Below are 7,374 nucleotides of genomic sequence, written 5' to 3'. Positions count from 1 at the left end.
CGGGGTCTGCGAGCAAAACTGTAGCGAGAACCTCGTTTTATATGTTCAACACCCAATATTATATACCAGGAATGGCCTGCGAGGCCTGGGCTCGTAAAGCCAGGGGTTGAATTAGATTCGGGGGCTGGCCGCTTAGTAATAGGGGCCTGTTAGCCGGGTTGCTTGTGCTGTAACACTGCTTGTAACACTGTGGGGATAGTGTTAGTTTTGGCGGTGCAGGCTTTGCAGTGGGCGCACGCCTCACATTTATATTGTGTGTGCGAGAGTGAACTTTGTGAAAAGTGCTTGGGTGCAGGAGTGCAGACTGTAAAGTGGGCACATTTCCTACATAGAAAGCTCTTTTGTGTGTAGTGTAAACAATGTGCAGTGGCGCACAACCTACGTAGAATACCCACGGTGCAAACCAGTGAGCAAATCCACAGGGGTAAACGCACACAGCATAGTGTGCAGACGAGCGTGTTTAACACAGGCTAGTTGACTGCAATATTTCATCTCCAGTCACTTAACTTAAGGGAACTGGGAGAATGTAAGGAAGTGCGGGTGGTATGTGAGCCATTCCACAATGCCGTTATGCTCTAGTCTAGACTGAAAGCGCGCATGCAGACAAGCGTGTTTGACCACAGGCTAGTTGACTGCAATAAGGCTAGTTGACTTTATATGGTGTAATCCGGCCGCGGCGGGATTTATTTGTGATTTTGTGAGGCTGAATTAACAGTGCTTATGTAGGGGTGCACACTGTGTAGTGGACACTTTGTCTACAGTGTAAAAACCTTTCCAGCCGCCTGAATAAAGGGGACTGGAAGTGATAGAGTGAAAAAAGGGCTTAGCTTGGCAGCCATTTTCCGACGCCCTTATGCTCTGACAGTGAGCGCGTGCTATGACGTAAGCCGCGCTCTAGTCAGCAACGCGCTGTGGAAGGGGCTGTGCAGCGACATTGTTCTTGACATACACAACAGCCCGAGCTCGCTCGTCTAACTTACTCTAGTATTCTCTGTCCGCAGCGCTTCAGCACGGCGGCGGTAGAATGAGCACGGCGAGAGCTTCGGCTCGAGTTTGTTTATTCACTCTAGTATTCTCTGTCCGCGGCGATAGAGCGACAGGACGAGAGAATTGGAAGCGTGAGGTAAAACTCTGTCCGCGGCGCTTCTAGCACGGCGAGAGCTTCGGCTCGAGTTTGTTTATTCACTCTAGTATTCTCTGTCCGCGGCGATAGAGCGACAGGACGAGAGAATTGGAAGCGTGAGGTAAAACTCTGTCCGCGGCGCTTCTAGCACGGCGAGAGCTTCGGCTCGAGTTTGTTTATTCACTCTAGTATTCTCTGTCCGCGGCGATAGAGCGACAGGACGAGAGAATTGGAAGCGTGAGGTAAAACTCTGTCCGCGGCGCTTCTAGCACGGCGAGAGCTTCGGCTCGAGTTTGTTTATTCACTCTAGTATTCTCTGTCCGCGGCGATAGAGCGACAGGACGAGAGAATTGGAAGCGTGAGGTAAAACTCTGTCCGCGGCGCTTCTAGCACGGCGAGAGCTTCGGCTCGAGTTTGTTTATTCACTCTAGTATTCTCTGTCCGCGGCGATAGAGCGACAGGACGAGAGAATTGGAAGCGTGAGGTAAAACTCTGTCCGCGGCGCTTCTAGCACGGCGAGAGCTTCGGCTCGAGTTTGTTTATTCACTCTAGTATTCTCTGTCCGCGGCGATAGAGCGACAGGACGAGAGAATTGGAAGCGTGAGGTAAAACTCTGTCCGCGGCGCTTCTAGCACGGCGAGAGCTTCGGCTCGAGTTTGTTTATTCACTCTAGTATTCTCTGCCCGCGGCGATAGAGCGACAGGACGAGAGAATTGGAAGACTGAGGAAAAACTCCGTCTGTCCGCGGCGCCTCCTCAGCGCGACGGTATAGTGACGAGAGCTTCGGCTCGAGTTCGCCTATTCACTCTAGTATTCTCTGTCCGCGGCTGTAGCGCGACGGAATGAGAGAAGAGTGGGAACAACTCTGTGGCAGCGGCGGAAGAAGAGCCGCGGCGGCGGCAGAGTGAAGAGAGCTTCGGCTTGAGTGTGCTCATGTCCTCTAACATTCTCTCTTTCCGCGGCGCTATTCAGCGCGACGGGACGAGAGCAGAGGGAGAGTGAGAAGAGCTCCGTCTTTCCGCGGCGCTTAACGACGCGGCGGAACGAGAGAGTCCTCGAGTAGAACAAGCCTGTAAGCTCTAGAAGTGGCGTTGCAGCGGCAACACACACACACAAACACATATAACACTCAACATAGACACAGTTTAAAGGATATATAACGCCGGATGGCGTAGCTGGAACGGCAGAGAAGGCGGAGAGGGAGTCCGTCGTCCTCAGCTGCAGGTTCCGCTGGTGCCTTTTCAACGGCGGTGCTTCTTCCGGAGACCAGCGAAGGTATCGCTGAAGGAGATAAAATCTGACACCTATGGCGAATTAGGGTCTTATATAGCCTCCTGTATGCAAATATAAGCACCTTTTTCGGCGGGCTTCTGGAACGCCCCCCATTGGTTCGTTCCTCTCAGCCGCCTCACCATAGGTTCCTGCAGTTGCCGCAGCCCGGCCAATCAGAGCGCTCCTCGCGCTGGGCTATGGCCGTGCAGCTCACTGCGCTTTACATAGCTACCTTGATTAAAAGTTTTGCTTCACATTCTCGAGAAAAGGAGTTTTTCCCATACGTAATACGAGGAACCTCTCTCGAAAGGGAACACTACTTAAAGTCAACACAACAACAGTAGCAAAAATAAAAGGAAATAGTAAGAATTTAAGAAAATAACCAGGCTATTCAGCAGCATAATTTATTCGTGCCGCAATGCATGCTGGGAGTTTTGAGTGTCACCACGGCTGAGATTCATACGCCGATTCTTGATGTCTATGTGAGTCCGATTGATTCAGATGTTTTGACCACAAGCTGTTCCCATGATCTTCAAATTATCTGGTTGTTGCAATACTGATGTTATAAAATTATAGGGTTCAAATTTGACAAAAAATTAAGCATCAGCTATATGTTTATAAATAAGACTAGTAAATTATTAGTGAATTAAACTATTATTAAATAGTCAACATAACCAACTCATGTTTTTTTCTCAGCTTTGCTTGCTATAACACATGTATTGAAAACACACCGCTACAGCAGTGAGAGAAAAACTAATGTTATTGTGTCAATGTTCAAGAGCCCAACTAAAGCAAACACTGATCACCATAATGGTAACGTCAGAAGAATCAATCAAACATCATCTGATAATTCTCAATAAGAGCTTCTGTAGTCGTCTGACAGAAATAAAGTCAGTCTGGTTAGTAATGTGTGAAGCTGGTAATGCTGGTTGTGGAGTTGTTTAAAGGTGAGGCATCGACTGACTGATAGACAACTACTCTGTAAGTGTTCGTAACTTTTCTCATTTGATTGTTTGTTCATTTGTTGTTGGATAAGTGTGTCTGTGTAGTGCAGTGGTGTGCATTATTAGTTTTGGTGTATTCTCGCAGTGTGTGTGTGGGGGAGTTAGCATTTGTTTGGTCATTGTCACGTTTGTGAGTGAATGCGTTAAGCCGGGCATACACTGTGCGATTTTCGTCCGATTTCGAGCCGAATTTTGACTCGTGCGACTCTTTTTTGGGTCGGGCTGATTTTCAGGTTCATCGTGCGTCGTTTATCGCGAAGTGTTCGTGCAGTGTACAGGGGGAAACGAGGGGCGACAAACCTCTCACGATCGGGAATCGGATGGTCGGATGAATTTCTGGCGTGCCACAAACGGATTGCCCTATTTCCCCTCACTGCGCCTGCGCGAAAGCAGAAGTTCAACCATTTCATTTTTAATAGCATTAAGGAAGAAAACGAAAAGAGGGAGATCTTTAATTATGTAGGCAGCTATCAAATAGCAGAAATTAAGTAAACTGTTGTGCCTCCAGTTTGTGTTGTATATATCCAGTGCATATTATTCATTTAGCTAGTTGATCATTAATTTACTTGTTTTACTTTCACATTTTATTTTTATTTTTTTAATATTAATTCATATTTAACCTTCTCCATCTTGGCACAATGTCATGTTGCAATGTGTTCTTTTTCTTCATGAACGCGAGTCAGTGGATACAGAAAGTGAAAGCAAAATCTGACAAGCTTTCGGCGCATATTCTCAGACAACGAGAGATAAATGTAATTCAACATACTGATAACGCATAGCCTATTGCCTTATTTTCTTTCTTATTTATTTTCTTAATATTTCTATTTTGGTCTATATTGTGAGAAAAAAAATAGAAGCGAAGTAGGCCCATTTTGTGTTAAACAAGTTGTTTTTAAATAAATCTGCTCTTACTTTTCATTGAGACAGACATTATTATTGCAGTGTTCTGGCATTATAATCATATAATTAGACCTATAATTCCTTTTTTATTCGGGCTAAATGTTTTTAAATAGTGAGGAGTAATATATCTATTATTTTATTATGCAGTGTGTCGATTATGCATTATTGTTGGGGGGAGGGGGCAAATTAATCTAATATCAATTTAATAATAAAAGTAGGCCTACTCTAATAATAATAATCAGTTTATACATACATTCTAAATAGCCTGCTCTTGATATCAATAGCTGATGCATTTACCTCTTTATAATACACCATGGTCTATCGTCGCCACGGGGGTTTTACTGCACATTTTTCACCCGTACAGTTTGAGCAGTCAAGACGTGCTCGACGGTCGAACCGCACAGTGTGAGCACATCAATCGTGAGCTTTGGCTTTACATCGCATGCGATCTACTCGTACAGTGTGAGTAGGTAACCTTGCTGAAAACGCATAGAAATTCGCACAGTGTATGCCCAGCTTTAGTTAGGTGCGTTCCCAGCTGCTTTCAATAACTATACTCAGGTGAGCATAAATAGCATGATAGTCCGCGGCAGCGTGAAGCCCTCCTTGTGTGCTCCTCCCGAGCAAGGACCCCGACAAGGCACTCGAGTATCATTTTCCTTTTCATTATTTGTGTTCGTTTTTTCTAATTTCTATCTGGCCTTTTCTCTGATCTGTATTCACCATGTGCTTTCAAATCTCAACTATTACTACACAGCAAAAACTCCAGTGTTAAATTAACTCTCCTGAGAGTACATGTGAGACCACACTCAAGAGTGTTAAAGTGTTAAAATAAGAGTGTTAAAGTAACACTGAAGCAGTGTTAAAGTTAATAAGATAATTAACTGATTATTGGCAATTATTGAAGATACCTGATGATAACAAGCAGAATCACCAAATGAGAACATCACAATTCACAAGTGGACATATTTTCCATTTGTAATTGCAAAGCAACTCAGACAGTGTGTGTTTGTCCGAAAATCATAAAAATAAAAGAAACTTCACTCACACCTTTAGACACTTTAGACAACTTATCATCTGTAATTCACACATTTTTGGATCATGAGAGAAACCAGACCTGAAGGAAAGACTCTCTGGCTCAGGATTCAATCCAGGATCTTCTTGTTGTGAGGAGCCAGTGTTTCCCACTGAGACACTGTGCTGCCCTTAATCACAGATATAAGACACACTTTGACTATTTCTGTCAGAGTCAGACGTCTACAGAAGCTCTTACTGAGAATTAACAGAGGTTTAGATGTTGAGGAGTTATGGTTCATTTGAAGTCACCATTGTGGAGGGAAGCGTTTGCTTTAGTTGGGCTCTTGGTCCCCGTGCGTGTGTTAGCGTTTCTGAGGCTGCTGTAACTGTGTGTGTGTAACACAAGAGTTGTGGCTGAGAAAGCAAAGCTAATGTGACATCAGATGTTGTCAGCTCCTTGTTGATGATAACTAAATCATCAGAAAGTGAGCATCTGATGTTGTTTTTTGTGTTCTTGTTTGGCACAATAGTTATTTGTTTATAGCCTCTATAATCTTGTGAATCTGCATTATTGGCACCAATAGCAATAAAAGGACCTCCTATCCTGACGGATGAGAAAAAATGTATGTCTACCCAATGTTTTGAGAAAATATTTCCCATGGTCACACACAGATATCAAGATTTGGCCTATGATTCACAACAATGGTGACAATCAAGCATCAGTTTTGTACTACGAAGCCACCCATCATGCATTGCAGCAGGAAGCGTTTTTGTGTCACCGTTGTTGTGAAACATAGGCCAAACCTTGATGTCTGTGTGTGATCATGGGAAATATTTTCTCAAAACATTGGGTGTATGTACTTTATCATCCTTCAGGATAAGGCTATTGGTGCCAATACTGCAGAGGCTATAAACAAATTACTATTGTACCAAATAAAAACATAATATCAGATGCACACTTTCTGATGATTTAGTTATCATCAACAAGGAGCTGACAACACCTGATGTCACTTTAGCTTTGCTTTCTCAGCCACAACTCTTGTGTTTCACACACACACAGTTACAGCAGCCTCAGAAACACTAACACACGTACGGGGACCAAGAGCCCAACTAAAGCAAACGCTTCCCTCCACAATGGTGACTTCAAATGAACCATAACTCATCAACATCTAATTATCTGTTAATTTTGTTTTTATGATTTTTGGATAAACACACTTTGTCTGTGAGTTGCTTTGCAATTACAGATAAAACATATGTCCACAATGAGCAGATTTGAACTAGTGTTTAACCTTGAGGTCCATGAGGGTCTATATCAGACGTGCAGATCACGTCCAAAACAGACGTCATAAAAACTTTCATTCTGGCTCCTCAGTGGACGTCTTTTCAACGTCTGCCTCTAGTGGCAAAGAAATCATTAGAATTATATTGAAAATGCTGGATCTCATGTTATAATCAACCAGATAAACCCAACTAAGAGACTCTAAATTAGTTGAGTGATTCAGATCAAGTAATGACAACATCAAAACATAACCAACACCAAACACTCAGCTTTTCTCATGGCTTGTCTGACTGTTGGTTACGGCATCAAACAAAATATAATCTTACAAAGTCAAGGGTCAAGAGCCCAAGTTAAACAAACACTGATCACCAAAATGGCCTCATTTGGTGATTCTGTTAACATCAGGTATCTTCAATAATTGCCAATCATCACTCCATTAATCAGTTAATTATCTTATTAACTTTAACACTGCTTCAGTGTTACTTTAACACTCTTATTTTAACACTTTAACACTCTTGAGTGTGGTCTCACATGTACTCTCAGGGGAGTTAATTTAACACTGGAGTTTTTGCTGTGTACTAACACTCGTAAATCACGCTCTGTACGCACGAGACGCCGCAATTCTAATAATTTGCGCAGTCTACAGAAATCCTCTGCTACATTACTCTCTATTCCAATTGGTCTCTGGAATTGCCAGTCTGCTGTAAACAAAGCAGACTTTATTTAATTTATTGGGACTCATTCTCAGCTCAGCCTCATGGCCCTAACTGAGACCTGGA

Source organism: Pseudorasbora parva, chromosome 4 (assembly GCF_024679245.1).
Source record: "Pseudorasbora parva isolate DD20220531a chromosome 4, ASM2467924v1, whole genome shotgun sequence".
In the NCBI taxonomy this organism is placed as follows: domain Eukaryota; kingdom Metazoa; phylum Chordata; class Actinopteri; order Cypriniformes; family Gobionidae; genus Pseudorasbora; species Pseudorasbora parva.
Note: the sequence above shows the minus strand (reverse complement) of the source record.